Raw genomic sequence first — 21427 nt, 5'->3', positions numbered from 1 at the left:
CCCAGAAAAGAGAAGAAACCAAGTACATTCATCAGAGTCACTGAGTCTGAGATACTCAGTGGAAATAGTTACCACAACCTCAACACTTTCCAAAGACCATTTCTGGCCTACCTGTTAAGCTACAGAGAAAAGGATGAGAAGATCCAGGTGAGACAAAACATTTCTACCTGTGAACAGATAAGATTGATTTGGCTTTGCAGTAGCTCTTCAAAAGCTGAAGGTTCCCCGCTAAGCCCTGCTACGTCTTACCACATTTTGCTACGTGACTTTGCTAGATGAGCTGAGGTGTTCTCCTCGTTCAGAGTTTGCATGAGTGACTGAGTACCTTCCAAAAGGTCTCAAGAATCCAGTGATTGATTCCCAGGGAGTTACACTGTCGCTATTACTCAGCCATCAAAGTCCAAACACAGGTAAAACTAGATAACCTCTAGGAACTGCCTTTTTGCAAAACTGTGGTAACCTTTAATCTCTATGGCAATACTTGTGGTAGATTTCTAGTCATAGGTCCACCCTGATTCCCCCATACCCTGGATGAGACAAATGACTTAAAACACAAGTAGAAGAATGCCATCTTGTGATAGAGTCATCACCTTGCCGAGAAGTCCCAACCATACATAATCCTAGAGTTATCACCTGGGATAACTCATCAAGCCACTAGGAAGAGCAATAGCCATATCCATGTATATCTGCAGCTCAGTCTGCCTGCATCTGTCATCTTTCCATTGCAGAGAAATGCTTCCCTTGCAACCACAAAATGCTACTACACTTTAGAAGCAGAAGAAATGAGACCATTTTTAAAAGGAGACCAGGTTGTTGGAGAGGTGATAAATAGAGAGGAAAAAACAGAGTTAGAAAAGTCTCAGGATTTGAAAGACATGAGAAAAGAAATATCAGAGAAAATCATTTCAGGGAGTTTTCCTGTTTAAATCTCAGAAAAAAATAACAAGAGAACTCGAACACCTCTCTCGTGTAAAAGGGCTGAGAGTTGGGGTTGTTCAGCCTGGAGAAAAGTAGGTGCTGGGGACCTTGTTGCAGCCTTTCAATACAAAAAGACTTTTACCAAGGCCTGTAGGGGCAGGACAAGAGATAATGGTTTTAAACTGCAAGAGATAATGGTTTTAAACTGCAAGAGACTATATTTAGATTGGATATAAAGAAGAAATTCTTTACCACGAGGACCATGAGACACTGAAACAAGTTGCCCAGAGAAGTTGTGGATGCTGTATCCCTGGAAGTGTTCAAGGCCAGGGTGGATGGGGCTTTGAGCAACCTTCTCTGGTGAAAGTTGTCCCTTCCATAGCAGGAGGGTTGGACTAGTTGATCTTCAAAGGTGACTTCCAACCCAAACCATTTTGTAATTCTTTGACCTGCCAGTGAGCAAGTCTGATGGTGAGCTGAGGGCCTGCTATCTTCAGTTTGTTTGCTCAGTAGATCATAGCTCATCAGTGGTGAACTATGAATAACATGTCAACTCACTTTCTGTGCAAAATCTCTCTCGAATGTCATGAAACCTCCAAAATGCAGGAACCTCTATCAGGTGTCCCATGATTTCAAGGAATGTGCTTTTGGTGTTGTCCCATTATTCATTCATCAAAAGTGGCTCTCTAGACCTTTACAAACTGCACATCTGTTTTCATTTCTCAGCAGTGAGCTTGCCTGAAGACACGAATTGTCATGAAATATATTTTTTCCTCATGTTGCTGGTCTCTTCCTGCATTATTGCATGATGCTAAGATCCACTGCAAGGACTACCAAAAATGAGATGAACTCCCTCCCTATTTTAACTGATTTAACTATCGAACACATCCTCTCGACACAGCCAGAGAAGCTTTGTTTAACACAGTGGCTGCATGGTTGCCATGTTTGTTGACTTCATCCTCAGCTGGGGAGGGTATTTCATAGCTCACAGATTTAACTGAATATTTTGCAGGCAGCATCACTAAGTTGAAACCATGTAATTTCTTTCCCTTTAAAAGAAGAACCACGGGGAAGTTATGGCCTTTCAGTTGTGTGGTAACTGTTGATCGTTTAACAGTTCAAAGCAAATTCTGAATAACATCAACAATAAATGAATGGGTGACTGCTTCTGTCTCAGAAACCATAGAGCAGGCTAGCAGTAATGACTTGTGAAATGAAATTAAGCTTACAGGGACCTGGACTGAACACCTCATTTCTCCACTACCATTAGCAATTTTGACTGCATTGTACAATGTGTGTTCCAAGGGCAGAATTTCATTTACCTGAACATATTTTGGACTCACCAAGTTAAAAATCAAACAAGCCAAATAAAGAAGCATCAGTGCATCTTTCATAACATTTTTGCTGTTAGAAGCTCCAAGGCTTTGAGGATTTGGCTGAAATCATTAGCTGATTTTCTCATTACCTTCAAAAGTGTGGAAGGAAAGTTCCCTCTGTACCAGCTTTGACTGTCTACAACTTTATCACAAAGGACCCAGTAGATTTCCTGTACCCGTAGTTGCATTAACTTTCATGTCCCTTCAATAGCTTCAGGTACTTTTCTACCTTCAATAAAATCACTCCTTACCAATCAATAAAAAAACCCAGCAAATATGAATCTGTCAAAATCAATTATTATGTACAATAATCACACAAGTATGCTAGCGACAGTTGGAGTGTAAGAGCAAATCCCAGGACCAATGATCTCAAAGCCTCCAGAAAGTAGCAGAAAATTATGTAGTTTTATTCACTTGTACTTTTGTGTGAGCCAGTGTCAAGGTTAGATGATGAGTGGGTGTATTAACTCCTCAGCCTGTTCCCTCAACTTTCACAAAACAAACTCCACTTAAATGTGAGGATTTTTAGTTTGATCAAAAACTTTCTACTGCTGGCTGCTGACCGAAATGGCAGAGTTCAGACAAGGTGGGAAAGAACAAAATAGTGTATGTGAGTGCTAAGCTCTCACACCAACTATTTATGTGGTGCAAAGAGGATTCATGAGGCAGCCTTACAGAAGTAAAAATTACAAGGCCAGTTAGAAATGATTGCAACAATGCAAGTTGAAAGCAGATTGGAAAGTTCACATTCAGCAAGAAATCCCCTTGGGTGAAGGGCTGGGGTTTTCATCTTCATAACATTTTCGGTCATAATGGAAAGCTGGCTGGTGGATGCTCTAGGGGTGGCACTGATTCCTAAAGAATATACTTATGTAATGTGTTTTTAAGAAACCTGCAGCCTTCAAATTCCAAGGTATCAAATAATTGCCATGTAACTTTTCAACCTTTTCAAATACGGACACTTTTCTGAATCTGAGATATTTGCAAGCTGGGGCTGGACTTTTTAAAGTTTTCCTTAGAGAAAAAACTCATTCTGAGCTTTGTCCTCATATAAGTTTGCTTTCCTGCAAAGAAAGTACTAAGAAATTGACAGTAGGAAATGAGGGGAGGTAAGGGTGCCTGGCACAAAAGTATGTGTTTGCACATTGGCCCACAGTGCTCAGCAGTTTATTTCAAATCGAGCCTCAGTTTCTGGTGTTCTTGCTTTCTATTGGGTTGGTACAAAACACTGAAAGACCTTGTGTACCAGCTTGATCTTCCTTGCCTTTGACCATTTTCAAAGCACAGCACAATGCAGGGGACAGCCTCAGCTGCCCTGTCCTCCATGTGCCAGGGCACTATAATTTCAAATGGATGTCTAAACTGCATTGTCATTTCATCATTTGAACTATGCTCATATCCAGGAGTGTAACAAGCATCATACAAACAGATTCTTCCACTCACAAATCCTCCTCCCTCCACCCTCCATCCCCTGTTTTTTTTTTCCTTGTGAATACAGATTTCTACTTACAGAATCACAAAAATACATGGATTACATTTAGCTATTTCAAACTGAACATACTTCCCAGAAAGTATGCTGAAAAATCCTTTCTGGGGAAGGTGTAAGAAGATTTACATAAACAGCAGCCACTTCTTGGTTATTCATGTATGTTGTTGCCCAAAATTGTAATGGAATAGAAGAAAGGTGAGAAATGGAATAAGAGAAGATTTTAAAAGTTTTAAAAAAAATTAAAAGTACATCAATATTGATATTTCAAAGCACCACATTAGAGCTCAGGTTTATCAGCAGAAACTGGGTACACTGATATCAAACAGAAGCTCTAGCCTGTCAGTCAAGAGTTCAGCTAAATCTTGTTTAGAAATGTGTGCAGCTCTTAGGAATCCTTTGGTGATAAACTGTGCTTGGATGTATCCCCCATTCCTTGTGTCCTTGGTCTCCAGGGAGAGTGATAAATGTGTGTGAAAGAAAACTTTCCAGAGTTAAAAACATCTCCCTTTGATCATGTTTCTAGACAATCAAGCCAGAGAAGCTGTAAGTCAGATCAGTCAACAGAATAAATATGGATGTAATCAAAACATAAGAGAAAGGGAATCAATTTGAAGAAGTGATAAAATGAAATAAAATTTCAGCATGAAGACTACTTTCTTTTTAATCCATATACAGCTTTCTCTGCTATTTTCATTGTTCTTAGGTGTTACATCCTACATTATCAACCTCCTGTTTGCATCTTCCCCAATTTTCCTTCTTGTTTTATGTTTTCCAGGTATTTTTAAGGGCTCTGCCAGCCTTTACAGACAGAAAGACTGAAAAATTATGCTAGAGAAGCCAGAGAGATAAGCCTCTAATCAGCAGGAGGGAAGGTTTTTCTGAAGGACCACAAATCCAAATAAAACCCAACTTTTGCTCAGTGTTGGCCATATGCAGTTGTCTTATTACCTCAGGGCCTTATTTTCCTACTTGTGTTATATTGTGCAGGGGCCTGCACCACCAAAACAAACAAACAAACAAAAAAAACCAACCAAAAAACCAGGCAAGCAGAGATGAGTTTATCCACAGGGCTCCTTTGATACAACCATGTTTGTCTCCCTACAGTGTTGTGACTTCTCTGTGAAAAGTGTCCCTATTCATTTCTTCAGTAGATTTCAGGACCAGAGCATTTCCTAATTAAAAGTTTCCAATTTCATACAAACACAATTCTTAGGAGATATAGATATGTATGTATAGATTTGATGCATTTAATTTCTTCTTCAGAACTATGGAAAGAATAAACCTGAATTAAAGATGCAGGCAAGTAAACCCTGAACATGAAAAAATATTGAGGGAGTTCAAATCTCTGAGTACACCTGCCTGTCAAAACAATACTAAAGAGCTCTTTTAGAAAGAAGAAAACAAAGAAGCATGCAAAACTTCATTTGGCTCCGTTTGGTTTTTTAGCTCACAGTTGTAGTTTACTGCCATACTACCATGCAGAGAGTGACAGACCTATAGACTGGATAAATAAGATTTGCAATTAAGTCCTCACTGAAAAAAATGCCAAAATTCACCAGAAGGACTCTGCAAAGAATTTCATCCCTTTTTTAACCAGTTCTAGTAAATGAGGTGACAGATGGCCCCAGATCCAATACAGGGTTGCACTGGCTCGGGGGGCTCTGCTTGTTCATGGGTAGCAGCTGAACTCCAGGACTGGGCTGCACCCTGGGAGGCACCATTTGTTTTAACGGGCAGTGCTTCACATTTGTGTGTGTTTGTGTCTCTTTTTTTGTGCCCCGTGCGCACAATGGCTTGTAAATGATTCCTCACTAGGTTTTCTTTTTGTACCACTGGCAATGGTTTTGTCCACCACCAGTTCTTAGGGGAAAGGCTTGCACATCTTTTCTGTAATGACCTTCTTATCTGTGCAGCCAGCAGCAACATTGGCAATGGAGGAAATTGGGTTTTATAATTAAACTAGTGCTCCCTCTGTTGGCTGGATGTCAGGGCCCAGAAACAAGGACTTGTATAGCCAGGGATTGGATTGATTATGAAAGAAAAAAATAGAAATGAAAAAAAAAAAGTATTATTCCCACTCTTTGCAAAGTATGATTTCTCATTTTTTAGTGTGCATGCCAAAACTCCTTCCCCTCCCTTTACATGCACATCAGTCACAAATAATGTAGAGAATCTGAAGTTAACCTGGCAAAGCAGAGAAATAATTCAGACCTTTTATGTCCTATATGGAATGAAGTTAGAGAACTGAATTTACTCTATGTTACTTCAGGCTGTGCCCAAATTCAGCTCAGGAAGGTTTCAGAGACAAAACTCAGCAACTAGCTGCAGTACTGTCTTCCAAGTAGCTCCACAACTGCCAAAGAATGTGGATGAATGATACATACAAACAAGGCTAAACAGGAAAAAAACCACACCTCATTCAAGTTGTTTAAGGCCTGCATATCAAACCTGCACACCGCTTTGTGAAAAATCATCTACAGTCTTCTTTGCTCATGTTTGAGGGTTCTCCTGTCTCGGTGGTTTCCCTCCATAGTTGCAGAAAAAGAACGAACTTTCCACCGAACAACTGAATTACACATCCAGAAACTGATGGAGTGGTTTGGATCCCTGTGTTTATCTCGCTCACGTTGATGGAAGGGGAGTCAAAAGAGTGCAGTGAAGTTTTGCCCTCTGTGTTCCATTATGACACAGTGACAGAGAGCCTCATTATTACCTTGTTCTGTTTACAACGATGGGACTAGACTTTTGAAAAACTGTAATCAACCAGGCTTTCCACATAATGTTGAATATCTTTACTAAATTTTAATCTTATGTTTCAGAACTAATGCTGTTCCCCATTTCAAGAAAGCTGTATGTATCAGCTTTTTAATTAATTACTTACCTGGTGCTCTGTTGCAAGATAAATACATTTGGGGTTGTATTATCAGCACACAACATTATCTTGTATCCAGCCCATTGGGTAGTCAAGCACTGCTTGCATTGGAGGAGTGTGTCTCTGCTTGCTTGGCACAGTGGAGTTTAGGATATTTTGGACTTCATAAAATGAAGGGGAGGCAAGACAAGCTAAAAAAACCCGCCAAGATGTGCTTCAACTAAGTTCAGGAATTCCTTGAATCTTATCTCTTTGTAGGACACTGCCACCTGCAGAGCTGTTTCTTGGCAGGGTTCTGGCACTGTCTGTTTTCCAGAGCCTCTGACCTTCCAACAGGGTGTTGTAGCACCTCATTGGATCTTGCTGGACATGAGCTACTTTCCCAACCAAATCTATTCCCAAAGCTTGTTCACCTAGCTAGCTCACTAAAAGGATGTCCTTCCTCTTTAGAAACTCTAAAGAGGAGTTTTTCCTTACTCCATATGGGTTTTTTTCTATTTCTCTCCTACTAAAGCTATTTATCATCTCCATTTCAACCTCACACTGTTTTATACTTTCTCCCCTTGTAAAAACCATTTTCTTTATTTGATGATGAAGCCATACATGCTGCCAATCCCTACTCTTCCCCACCACCTTTTTTGGTGCCAATCTTTCTCTCCGTTTCCCATTTCTCTTAGCTCAAATCCTGAAATGCTGAAATAATTTCTCGCATTTCAGGTACCACAGGGAAGATCAATATCAATTAGGAGAGCACATTGTAATAGAGATGTATTAAAATTTTTCATTCTTATAGGCCAATTTTATTCCCACTGAAGGATAAAATAAGGCAACAATTTAGAGACAATTCCCTTTTTCTGAAAAGGGCTATATATCAAGTTAACTGAGAACTTAGCAGGGCATGCTGCATTTGCCTACAGTGAAAGTATTATTTCTTCCCATCAAAACTCTCACTCATAGTTACTTTTGGCTGTAGATTAGCACATTAAACAGACCTTGGTTATGACCTAAATGTAAGAAATAGCTAATACATGGTTTAAAACCCTGAAAACTATTGAGAAATTATTTTAATGAATGCCTATGAGGACTTTTTGTTATATTGATTGTAAAAATCGTATAATCATAGTACTATTTTCTTACTTCTGCACAAATGCAGAAGCCCCATTCACTTCCTTGGGGTCCAAACCCTTGAAACAGAATTTGGCTCATATTTTTGTCAATATGGTCAGAGAAAGGAAGATACATGGTTGCTAAGCTTTTAAGCTTGGATATGATTTCAGAAAAGAGTCAACTCTGCATCAAAATGCTCAGTCAGCTCCTGAAGAAAGGACCTTGTTAGGAAAGACACTTGTCCTGTTTTGGTTAGGGAAGGCATCTGTGGGGATTCCATCAAAAAAGGGCAGGGAGACCTGTTTGTCTTCCACCACCAGGAGGGGCCATAGCTGCAACCAAGAACTTGTCCTTGACCTGTACCACAGCCCTGCCTTCTTACACCAAAACCAAAAATGACTTAATTTTTCTTTCACGTCCTTGCCAAAACCTCAAACCCAATGAATTTGCCTGCTCTCCCACCACAAACTCTCTTGAATGGAGAACTTAAAGCACACCATGCTATCCCTGTGCTATTAAGAGTGCCTCAGAAAGCAGAATAGAGTCATAGCACAGAATAGGGACAGGCGTTGCTGTTTACTGCAAGAGAAAGTGGGGAGCTGGGCTGGGGGCCGAACTTTTCACAGCCTGGTATTAAAAGGTAACTGTTTGCATCTCTGCTGCTGTCAGGAAGAGCTATTCTCTAAAGTAAATGGATTCCTGACAGTGTTTATTCTGGCAGCTCGAGTTTAAAATAATGATCTCAGACGTTAGTTAAGCATTTAACAAACAGTGAATTAAGATTTGCATTCTCAGAGAAATTACTGGAACAGGCCTAATTTCTGGTCTGCCAATCAGACAGAGGAAAAACATTAAAGGAATAAATTGCTTTCTCCCATCCTCCTGCCTGCCTTCAGAGAGGCAGACCCACCATTCAGGAGAATGTGCTTCACCCACGTGTCCTCCAAGGCACTGGAGTTTACTGGGCACTGTTTCCCCAGTAAAGGCCATCATTTTGTAACATGCAGTACCAGTTGTAGGGGAGTCTGTGCATGCAGCCATGTTTGTACTAGCCCAGCTGCCCCCTTTCCCTCTCCTCCTAAACTGGACCTAACTCCTTCCTCTGAAACTTTGCTTAGGTGCCTTTGCCATCATCACTGCCCACAACTACACCAGAATAACAGAGCAGAGATTTAGGCTCTTTTTTACTAAAAATTTGCAGTCTCCCTCTTGAAAATCAGTACTTGTCCCTTGCTTTTGTTTTGCTTGCTTCTTTTATTTTGTTTAAAAAGCCCTGGCAGCAATTTAGTCAACTCATTCTCTTTCATCCCTTCTCAGAGAAACTCTTCCTTTTGTCTCCCTTTCCTCTTCTCCCTACCCCCTACCATAGTAGCAGTGTGTAACTCAAGTCATCAAAACATGTCCCTGTCAGAGATCTGAAACTGTGTTGTCCAAAATACTGCTGCTGAATTTCAGCTGAAAATATACACTGGGCAAGGAAAGAGCCTGGACTGCAGCGTCAGAAGGCTTGAAAGACTCATCACATTTTTGTTGCAGTTATAAAACTAAAACCTTGTGAGGCGAGGTTGGGGGGGTGCTGGGATGAGGGCAGAAGTTGATGAAGTCTGAGCTGTAGAAAAGTGCAGCGTGACTGGTGCTAGACCAGTCCATCTGGTGGTTCAGCTTCTTTATGGCTTGCTGTGAGAGGATTGCACGGTTCTATTCATGCATGAAAAGAGCAGAAGACAGAGAGTCGCTGCTGTGATCTGAAACGTGGTGCTCTCTGACAGTTTGATTGCCAACCCAACCTAGCAGGGCTAAAGGCAGAGAGCAATGAGAGAGGGGCAGCAGAATCTGAGTGGGGGTGAGAGATCAAGGTACTTTTCTTCCCTGACACACAAGATTACCAATTGTCAGAGTTAGTTGGATCACTGTTTTTCCCCTGCAAATGGCTATTAAATGTTGGTGAGAATTCTCAAATAAAATTAATATAAATGTTAATTCATGCTTGGGCTGTGCTTGGCAACTCCATGTTTTCTGATTCCCTGTCAGGATTCCTTTGCACAGGCTCCCTTTTGCCTCTTACAGAGACAGGGGCACAGGGTGTGATTGCCATGCTCTCAGGACAACTGATCATCTTTCACTGCTTAACCTTAGACTTCACCATTGTACAAGACTTGCAGGCTTTTTGATTTGCCATGCAATTCTCCACAAGTGTGCAATAATCAAGAAATCCAACAGGACTTGCAGAGGTTTCTAACCACACTGCTCTGAAAATATTGTGCACATAAAGATTGCACAAGAAATATATACCTATAAAGTATCCCAACTCCTACCTGCTGCTCTCTGAATCAGTTTTCTTATCAATTTAAAGTATCAGATTCTTTTAAAGCATTCAGGAAACATCTTTTTCTCCATCCTTGGACCTCCTTCTGTGTCCCTCTCTTCTTGGGCTGTGAAATAAACCTGTCCTTCACAGAATCATACAGTCACAGAATGGTTTGGGTTGGAAGGGATTTTAAAGATCATCTGGTCCCAACCCTCCTGCAGTGGGCAAGAACACCTTCCTCTAGACCAGGCTGCACAAAGGCCCATCCAGCCTGGCCTTCAACACTTCCACGGATGGGATACCCACAAATTTTGTGGGAAACTGTTCCAGTGTCACACCACCTTCATGGCTTCACATTGTGCTCCTTTGCTCATAGGAAGACTCGTTCAAGTCACCCACCATGTTATGAGGCTGTAAGCAGACTGGCTTTTTTAAGCTACCATTTGATCAAGAATGCTTCATTTCAAAGGTAAATTACCAAAGTGTAACCTTGCTCTATAGTCAGCCCCCTTCTTTGTCTCTGAAATGCTCCCAAACTGACTATGAAAACACACTGGAGAAGGTAAACAAGATTCTGACTCAAGGTGTGTGTTTCATGATGTGTATAAGGCTATACACACGCTATAAGGCTATATATAATTATACTTTTGAGTTTGCAAGAACTTCTGACTAGGAAATAAACCAGCAGGTATTACTAGAGCAATAACAGAGTAAGTGAATATAGAGCATTTTGTTATAAAAATTAAATAGAAAAAACAAAACAAAAACAAACCCAGAAACCAAATAGTATTATGTTTCATCACTTTTCAATGGAAAAGATTTATTTAAAAAGTTCCAGCTACTCATTTTAGTGATTTCTTTTGTTTATCAGGATTTGTTTTAATGTCTTTTAAATCACAGAATAGTCCTTAATTCTTGAAAAAAACTACCTTAATTTCTTGGCAAGACCTTGGTTCTTGCTGTTAAAAATGTCTGACACTGACAGTCCTGTTCAGTGAGTAATAGAACTAAAATAATTATGATAGGGCTGAATATATGGTCTTGTTTGTGTATCTCAATCTTCTTTCTAAATGCTTACGCAGTTTTCCAAGAGCACTGATGTAATGAGTAGAAATAACCACGCTCCCAAAACGTTAGACTAACACTTCTGAAACCATCATTTCAGAGACAATAATTTTGGGTTTTATATATAACTTTTAAGTGCTGTTCATTCATCAGTGACCTCCAAGAGTCTGTATTTTCAAACTATGGAGGGATGGTAAGATACCAAGGGAAGTAACGAAGAGTGGTGGATAAAATACATTACAGAAACCAAAAGAAATTGAGATCAAGAGAAGAAGAGAGAGAAGTACAGCTAGAATCCTTGTCCAGTTTTGCACTGACTGTGAGAAATCAAGGGGCCCTTTGGGTGCTGCCTTTGAGGGCAAGTAACAATCAGCAACTGCCTGGTAGCTATCTGAAGAACTCACCAGGACAGCACAAACGGTGTCATTTTGCATCATGTAAGGAAGGATTTGTGTGTGACAAGGCCACTGAGAAGAAGGACAGAGGAGAAAAACACACCTAAATCTTGTACAGACTGTACAAGCTCTATCATCATAGGCAGGGATGGAGGAGTACATTCAAACCTCCTGTAAATCAGAAATTAAGGAATGCGCAGAGATGCACCTGTTTCCATTGTAGCTCAGAGTACACAGAGGTTTTGCAAACTCAGTGGCAAGGTGCAAATCGAGAGAAAGAAAAGTTTCTGAGATTAATTTTGTCTCCCCTTTCCTATCCTTTGCACAGTTTGAACCAACTTTCTCAGGTGGAATTGCAAGCAACAGAAGAACGGTGCACTCTCTTCCATACTTCTAAAAATAGCACATTAGATGATGGGGGACTAAAAAATTAAAACTCTGAAACTTTCCTATGTATAAATGTTCTCCAAAACCTAAAATCCGAGAAGGAACTGAAACATATTTTTCTTTTCCTTTTTTTGTGCCCATCAAGTAAGTTCTCTCATTAATAGATCAAGTATAAATAGACTACACATTTAGCTCTGGCAATTTTAAAAGTACGATATAAATAAATGTAACTTCATAATCTCATGATAATATGACTGCATGAAGAAATAATAAATTTTACATCTTCAGAAGCTGCTGAAATATTTTATTGCTTTAGCAAGATTTATAGTGTCTATTTCATGAGGAGTAAGGGGAAAATGTTTTTCTTTTTCTTCTGTGCCCTACAGAGAATCCGAACCATTTGCAACAATCCTTTTTCAGGTAACTCAGCTTATTTTCTCTGTCCACATTGGGGATTGAACACTGAGTTCAGCCTGGAGAAGGTAGGGACAATTGCCAGGGACCAAATGTTGGTTTCACATCTATGACTTCTCAGAACCACATGAGAGAGAAGAGTATGAAATGCTATATCTAAAATTGAAAAAGTGTGACCTGGGGGGTTCATTTTTAAAAAACAGAGGTTGAAAAGAAAGCAAGGGGGAAAATAGGCAGTGTAGGAACAGAGGAGCAATGGGTATAGGGACAGGATGTAGAAGATGAAAAGTTGCAGAGATGTCAGTCAATCTCCACCCAAGTTTTCCACATTTCATGACATCTTTTTGTTCATTAACTGGACTAAAACCCCAAACCCCAGATGTGTAAATACTTGGGATTGCTTTGCTCCACAGACACTGCTGTGACTACCATCTCCAGAGACATGCTTGAACCCATATTAAACAAATTAGCTCGGGTAACACTATTTAACTGGGACAGCTCAAGCAGCACAGACAACAAAATGGCACAGATAACTAAGCATTTGCACAGATTCTTAGGCAGGATTTGCAGCTCATGCAAAGCCCATGCAAAGCCCTGTGTTGCTGTGAATGTCCTTCCAGTAGCTTCAAGCTGCTTCTCATGAGCATCAGTGGGGACAGCAGGAAGTCCACCCTCAGGCTCAGCCCTGACAGCCGGGCAGAGCAGCACTTGCCTGTCTGTTCTGAGTACAGTTGCACAGGTCTGCAATGCAAACTGTAATGCTCTAGACCTCTTGTCCTCACCAGGCATAGCTGGTGAGTTAGGATTTTTTATCCCTTACCAAAATGAACAGACTCCAGCTATCTCTGGGTTAGACTCTGCTGCAGTCTTCAAACAAAGCCACAGGATTCTTAAGGGATGGACATGGAGGGGGAAAAGACTTGTCCTAATGAAATAAATGAAAGAAAACCTGTTGATTCGATGAAAAACTGTTATGATGGAAAGTCCCACATGGTGGATTGCTTCCCTACTGTGTTCATATCTACATAAAATGGCACAAACATCCACAGATCTACTTCATATTGTATGATGTTATATTAACTATAATCATACATATATACATGTACATGCATATATATACAGAGAGAGAGAGAGAGAAACAGAGATAAATATATACAAATGCACCTGTTTCTTCTTAAAGTGATTAGAAGCAAGTAGTGGACAGATGAACAGCTGCTTCTTTATTAAAGCAGGATACCTGTGTGATATTTACAGGAAGGGAAAATACTGCACAGAATGTGCCAGAATTCTGACCTTTGTGTTGTTTAATATCTCCTGGGTCTTATGGGATATGTGGATGCAAGAAGTGTGTCAGGAAAGCCTTCTGTCATCTTTGTCTAGCTGAACTAGTTTCATTTGCTCATCCCCAACAAGACCTACCATTTGTGTGTTTGCCTGCCCTGGGAGGGACCACAAATTCTTACTCTACCTGGAGGTGAACATGACTGTCTCAGATTGGTTGAGTCAAACAGCCCAGTAATTCAACCACCCGTGTGATCTACAAAGGACCCAGTGAACACATCTTCCTTTATGAAATTCATCCCTTACACATTCCTTCACACCAAGTTCAAAGGCCAGTTCCTGCTTAATGAAAAAAACTTCCAAAATCAGGAGTGATCCATCTAAGAAACATATCCACTAAGTTTCTCACTGACCACTAAAACTGCGTTATGGAAAAGCCATAGTTTTAAAGCAATATAAATTGAGGACATAAGACTGCCTGCTCAACCATTGGCTGTAGAAGCTCCTTCTGAAAGAGATCAGACTGCGCTATACTGCATTTAAATTTAACCTTTTTAATGACATTTTTGTCAGGGCCAGTACCGGTAAATGAGGCAATCAAGGCTCACATACAGGGAGGAAGACAAATGAGAGAGAAAGCAAAGCAAAAAGAGATTCACACAAGTGGGTTTTTTCCTTGTGTCAGGAAAAAACAGGGTTCTGTCATTATGGGGAAAGCTACCCACCTCACAGTATGTATCTTAAGGCAGGATTTGTTCCTTTTCATTTCCGCACATCCCATGCATTTCTTCACCCCTATCACAGTTCAGCTTTCTGTTTCATGTTCCTTATTTTGGCACTTCAGAGCCAGTTTGCAACATATGGTCTATTAGGTGTAGACCTGCAACTGCTTGCATAACTCAAGGCCTGCTGGAGTACAAAGACCTTGGTATACAACAGATGTACGAATGAACACACGGACGAACATGCTGTGGATGCAAAAGGATAATGATACTGCTCAGAATCAGATTTATTCCGCTTCTCCTGTGGAGTACACCTGTCTTCTGCTGGTGATACGTGTGGCTGCAGCCAGCAAGGCTTCATCATCCAAAACTAAGCTTAGATCTTCTTTCCCTCATTACTGCACTGTGATTCCCCCTCCTACACCTCATTTGCACAGGGCATCTATGTGTTCATCTAAGCATTTCATTATTCAAGACAAACCCCCAGCAGGCTTGAAAGCGATGCACAGAGATGCAAACAAATAAACCTAGACAAGCAAACACAAGTGTACCCATGGGTTCAAAAGAGGTTTTAAACAAACTCCCAGAAAGGAGATTAAAAGTCGTGACACCCTTAGTTGCAAGAAAGTGAGTCATGTTTGTTAATTCCTTCTGGCAGTTCACTATCCCCTTTAAAGAGTGCCATGTTACTTCTGTCATGGAGGGAGCTTCCTCAAAGGAGCTTCAACAGTGGTCCTCTGCCAGATGGAGGCTATTCAAGAGGTCGGATATTAGGTCTTGGCTCCTGCTCCTTCACCTGTGTGGACAGTGCAAAGGTGATGGAGCTACTCACACCCAGCTGGCAATTAATTGAGGAGTCTTCATGTGGGATAATTCTGATATGAATGAGTTTATACCATCTGCTTTTCCCTCTGACAGAGGTGTTTGGGAATGTTCAAGGTAGTCTGAGCTTGATATGCTGGGCTCCAGCAGTTTGGAGGGGGATCTTTAGGGGACTGAAACTTACAGAAAGACAGACCAGTAGAGAAATGCAAATATGCCGTGAAGCAGAATGTCCAGGCAAGTAGCCACAAAGATCTCTTGAATATTTGTTAGAATGAAAATTACTTGTTTCATAGACTGGGAAACCAAGGGACCTTTCATCACTTCATCCAGTTCTACAGCTTCAGGTTCCCTAATATGTCCCCTATAGCCCTCCCTCCACAATACCCCACCACACAACACGTGGGCCCACTTCTGCACCACTCTCATCCATCCCTCACTGGGGTCACACCTTCTGTGTTTGGGATGCTTTGACATCTCTGAGACTGCAATCGCTGTGTCAAAACTGGCTCACAAGTTCTCAGGGAGCAGGAGCTGACTGATAATGAAAACATGGGAACATGATTTCCTTGGGACTTCTTACCTGCAAGAAATCAGGAACTTTTCTTCTTGTCTGCAGTAACCTTGCAGATAGTATGACAGAAAACAGCCTCTGAAGCAGTAGTGGGTCTTTTACTAGCAAATCTTTCCTATTTAGCATCCTCAATGGCTTTGCCACCAACAGTTTAATCACCTTAGAAAGCCATGGTTCCCTCTGACAGTAAAGGATACTACCTAGAATTACCTCATCTGCTTCTTCCCGTGGCTATATTGTCAGACATTATCAGCAAATATTTGCTTGTTATAAACTGTTGTTGGGGGAAAAAACATGCCAGTCTTCCTGCCTCCCAGGTAACTAATGCTTTGTTGTTTTTAAGCAGTGAAGACCATCTTGCTTGAATTGTTCTTTCTGTGTATATTGCTCATCCAGACAGGCTGACAAGTGACAAGGTGCACCCACAAGCTCAAGTAATTCTGAGTATATAAAGGAGCAAAACCTTTGTGTTTCAAATGGCATGAGTTTGTTTTCTCATTGTCCCCATCTGCTTCTTCCTAACCTCCATCTCATGGCTTACACTGAGGATAGGGGAGGATGAGCATTTCTGACAATGAAAAGTCTTATTGTTCCTATAAGGAAAGAAACTCTGCTTTTTTTGCTCTGTATTTGTCAGAAAACAAGGGACTTCGGAGCAGGAAAATTCCATGCATTTCAATCACACTATCCCAAGCTCAGTATAAAATGGTAAAAAGGTTCTACCTAATGCTTTAAGCTTCAAGTGCAAATTCACTTTGAACATATTAAGAAACCTTCTATGATTTTGAGAAAACATCAGATTTGAAAACACCCACATTTCTCATTTTCTATTTCCTTACTCTTTTGTATTGCACTACAGAAAAGCTGAAGCCTTTATTTTATTTGATTTAGGGTAAAGAGAAAGGTAGGAGTTCCAATTGAAATGCAGACAGTACCTGTCAACTTTCATGCCTCTCTCCTGAAAAGCACAGAGGGATCACAGTCTGAGACTGCCATGTAAAATTGTAATACAATGTTAAACATGCATTACTAGAAAACAAGATTTTCAGTACAGTAATGTGTCTAATGAGAGGTTTAAGCATAATTGCAAACTAGAATAATAATAAATCATGCAAGAAGCACCAGTTCTTAATTAACAGCCCATTATTTTGGTTAAAGTGTAGCTGCTTTATACCTTAGGTGTATATAATTAAGTGTATCATAAAGTAGGGTTACATTTTTCTAATAGCTGAGCTCTGCAAAGGCTAAGTGCAAGACTAGGTGCTATTTTACTTTTCCTGTTCCAATTTAGGGTTTTTTTTTAAATCTGTGGATTAAGTAGGCTCACTCTTAAACAATAGATACTTATTTTATGTTCATATATATGAGGCATAAAAAAGGGAGAATTTGAAGTCTTTCTAACAACCAGTATTACCATAAATCATGCAGAAAAGTGCCTGAGTCTATTACACACTCTTCTTCTAAACACTGACTGCACTTTAGAAAAGCATCTTCAGCTGCATTCCAACCTCAAAGTCATTTGCTGAAAGACAAATTATTTTGTTTCAGTCCTTAACAACCAGGAGCTAAAAATTTATTTGAAAGTCTTTTGTGCTGGCTTAAATACTGACGGTGTTTTCTTAAAAACACGAAAATGCATGTTGTGCCTTTCTCCCATATAGGCTTGGCATTCTCATGCTGTAATTCACTGCAACATATAAGCCTTTATTCCTTTCCCTGTACAGGGAGTCGTGTAACTCAGAGTGTTTTCCTGTTGTGACTGAGAAGATGAGGAATTATAAAAGACTAACACTACAATTTAACGCTTCAGAGAAACAGTGTATATCATTACTCCTCTGTAGCCAAGCACACTAATTAATATTTATTGCACCTGTCAAACCAGTAGCCATGGTCAATCCATTGCTGCAGCAGTTCAATGGGAGGCTGGGCACCATATTTCTCCTTGGCAGGCATGTTTAGGTCATCAACAAAGACAAAAGCCCTTTTCCCTGGTGGAGCACTGTAAACCCTCTTCTTTCTCCTGCAAAATTAAACCATTAATTTTATTCATGTTAATTTTCATCTTTGAAAAAGCAGAAAAAGAGAGAGAGATTGGAAGAAAAAAAGAAAGGAAGAAAAGAAAGAAGGGAAATCACACACTTTCTGGGGAGCCTGCCTGACATTATTATTAGAACCAGTTCTTTTGGAATCCATGACCTTTTATTTTTATCAGATGTGCCGTAAAGGTCACAGAAACATGGGGAGGACATAGTTATAAATCCACATGGAGTTTAATCAAAGGTGGCATGTTGTTCTGAAGTAAACAAGCTAATAAAACTATTCCAGTTTAAACAAAAGAAAAAAAAGGAAAAAACCCTTTGTTAAAGACTGTCAACAGAACTCCGATGAACTTGAATGTATCAATGGAATTAATTAGGCAAGAAGGATTATAATAAGTGAATTTCAGTGTTGCACCTACAGTAGGCTCTTTGGCACCCCAAGTAAAATGCTTTTATTTCCAGTCCTGCACCTCATTCCAAAGCATGTTGTGGTGCACAGTGTGCTGCTGGGGAGATGTATTCACTCCAGCTAATTACAAGACAAAGAGAGCTTGAACTAAAGGCAACCACAGAGCAGACTGCTTCAGTTCTACCAGCCTGTATCCTGATTGATCACAAACACTTGGGACACTGTGAAGTAACAACATAAATGGAAGAGAGCTATGACTCCCTGCATTTCTATGTGTAGTATGACAATAAATTTTAATTATAGGCCTTGAAAGAATTCCCCCCTTTTTCTTTCCTCCCTCAAAAATAGCAGGTTAGGATGTCAGAAAAAGGATAGTGTGCTCCAGTGTGGGTACTATATAAGCTAAGGATTCAAAAGTGAGGTATTGGTTCTGCTTCTTCTCAAGCTTAACTGGTTGTGCTGGGTCCCTGGGAAATGTCTAACATACAGGAAGGTCTAGCAATGAAGGAGGCAGAGTTGAAATACCAGCTACCAAGAGTGAAAGTGGTGAAACAACCTGAACTTAGTGGCTAGAAGAGGAGTAAAGCATTTGCTTCTTTTGGAGAATACATAGATTGTCTTGGGAAAGCCCATTCCTGCATGAGTCCTTGTGAACACGGAAACAGATGCCAAGACTTAGAGAATACACTGTAAAATGGTCAGTGAATGGGTGTTTTAATGTTATAGATGCATATTAATAGCATCATGCTTCTCCCTGCAAAAGACTCTGGGCTGGGTTTTTCAGTACAATACTCAGAGAAATAGATAAACACTGAAAAGCTCACTGGCTGTCTAAATAACTCTTTGAAATAAAAACTGGCTGTCAAACCTACTAAGGTGTATTCGAAAATCACTTTAGCAGTTACATGACTCAACAGATGTCTAAATACCTTAGAAAATACAGTCCTTTATGGTTAGATATACAAGGACAGATGTATACATATTTTGTCTCTTATACTAAGGCTTGTTACTCAGATGGGTCTGGATCCACCGGGAAGATTTAGGTCATGCCACACACAGCTTTTAGGCACTCTGCCTTCTTAAGAAAACCACAGCTCAAAGCTGGGTGCTTGAGGCTTCTCCTTATAGTGAGAAAAGCAGGTTCCAAGCCACCACCTGCCAATGCTTCTGTACAAAGACCTTATTCACCGGGAGACTTCAAGTATCACAGCAAGGCAAAATCAACTTAAGGAAAGTTAAGCCCCCCTCCACTCTTTTAATAGCTGGTCGCTTAACACAAGAAACAGGAACTATGTCAACCCTGGGTAGGGCAGCTCTCCTGAGAAATGGCATAAGTCCCTGCCCAAGTGGAGGAGTGGCCTGAGCCTGGGTCCCCAGCTCCCAGCAGGGAAGCACAGGCAGCCAGGGAGCCAGAGTCAGAGCAGGGGAGGCAGGATGCAAACAGCAGGGGGAATTTAAATGAGTGCTAAGTGCCGGTGTCTGTCTTGCGAATCTAACCTATATTTCTTGGCTCTTTAATTCCTCCACAGGGTTTATTACATGAGGCTGGTGAAATGTATCAAGAAGAACACTGTGGTCTGACTGTGGAAAGAAGCCATTTTGCCTGTGCAAATAATTATAGAACTAATTCTAGGGTCTTTTGTCAGCTGTCTCACTGCTCTCTTAAATGCTCGTGGATGGTTGTACAGCCATAAAATGGGTTCAAAATAATACTTGAAATTAATACAGTTTGATTTAGATGACCATTTATTTTATTGCCCTAGTGAAAATGTCAGGGAGATTTAACAGAAGATAAACTTTGTATTTGGCCCTTTATGCTAGAATAATTCTAGCAGTTCAAAGCTGTGTTTTGAGGGCCTAGTGGTAACAGCATTTTCTATTTTCCTTGACAAATGAGCTGCAAGTTAGCCATCAGTTAATTATTGACAGATAGAGGTGATTTACCAGATAATATTTGGTATCAGAGAATCACAGGAATTAGATGCAGAAGAGACTTCTTATGCCATTCATGTCCCTACTGCTATGGAGCTGTTCTGTATTCTATATATCTGTACAGTTCATTTTACATGACCTAAGAAACGCTGCTTTCATTGTTTCTCCCAGAGTCTATTCATTAACAGGAGCTTTTTCCTAATATGCAGCTTAAACGTTCATTACTTTATTATGCTTCACAATGAAATGAACTCAGTGCTTTCAGCATATAGTCATAATTTTTACCTATCAGCTGGAAGTGTACTCTACTCTGTGAAAACGTCAGAATTATCATACAGCTACTGCCTGATAAAACATTACTCAAATCCTGTAATGTTTTCAAATCTTGAGCTATTAATAATTTAACATAATTAATTCAAAACACTTCACTCAATGTGAACCACAGAGAGACGATGGGGAAATGATGCATATTCCATCTTTCAAGGGTGGAATTAAATATGGAAAACAAGGAAAAGATAAAGAGCTGCCAACACTTACTTGGAGTGTAATTCGCCTGTTTTGAACTCACTATAAATTTCACGTTTCTAAGACTTTCAGCTAACTTCATAGGCATAAATGAAAAAACCCTTTCCCCTATCACAAGCAAACAATTTAACATGGTTAGAGCTGTTTGTCAGGCATAAGAAGAAAAGAAACAAATTAACAAATGGGTGAGATTTTTCTACAAAGGGGAGTAACAATTAAGCAAACGAACAGTCTTGTAGAAAATCCTTTAAAATGCAATACATGGAGATTCCTTCCTCTTTTTGTTAAAGGTTTTCAACAAAGAGTATTGTATTGCTAACACTTTTGCTTGATTAAACCTTCTTTAAAAGCATGTTGTTGTTGCTCTTTTCATGAGGGGTTGTTTTTTAAAATTTTATTTATTTAAATCAAGGTTGGACCCAACCTTTGTTTTCCTGGCTGGAAATTCTTGCTGTTAGAAAGAGCTGCAGGTGCTAAATTATGGCACAATACCTCGCAGCTGCAGAAGTGCACCTGGAAAAAATTAGACTAGTAATGAAAATTTCACCTGAAAAGTGCCAAATTGGAAGTCTCAGAGATTGAATTCTTCCATTAAACCACCACTCAGGAACAAACCAAGTAATAAATATTGAAACTTTCTTCTTTGCTTTGACCGTGAAGACTTATTTCAGATGTGTTTTCCTCTCTATTTGGGGAAAGAAGGGAAGAACTCAGAGAGAGCATGTTCATCTCTCATCTCCATTAAATCCCTAGCCAACCTCTACTGCCAATAGAGGTACCAATTAGTACTAA

General features: G+C 40.1%; 1 long non-coding RNA gene across 1 annotated transcript in view; it reads left to right on the top strand.

Moving 5' to 3' along the window:
• Positions 1 to 20959, top strand: part of LOC109146109 — a 34850-nt gene extending 13891 nt beyond the window's left edge. Inside the window, exons 3-4 of the long non-coding RNA XR_002047919.3 lie at positions 6 to 147; positions 19708 to 20959. This is a non-coding gene — a long non-coding RNA (uncharacterized LOC109146109). The remainder of the gene's footprint in view (positions 1 to 5; positions 148 to 19707) is intronic.
• The last annotated feature ends 468 nt before the right edge of the window (positions 20960 to 21427 follow it).

The sequence above is a fragment of the Corvus cornix genome, chromosome 1A, assembly GCF_000738735.6.
Source record: "Corvus cornix cornix isolate S_Up_H32 chromosome 1A, ASM73873v5, whole genome shotgun sequence".
Taxonomy (NCBI): domain Eukaryota; kingdom Metazoa; phylum Chordata; class Aves; order Passeriformes; family Corvidae; genus Corvus; species Corvus cornix.
The sequence above is the reverse complement of the archived record's forward strand: the minus strand, read 5'-3'. Positions and strand labels throughout refer to the sequence as shown.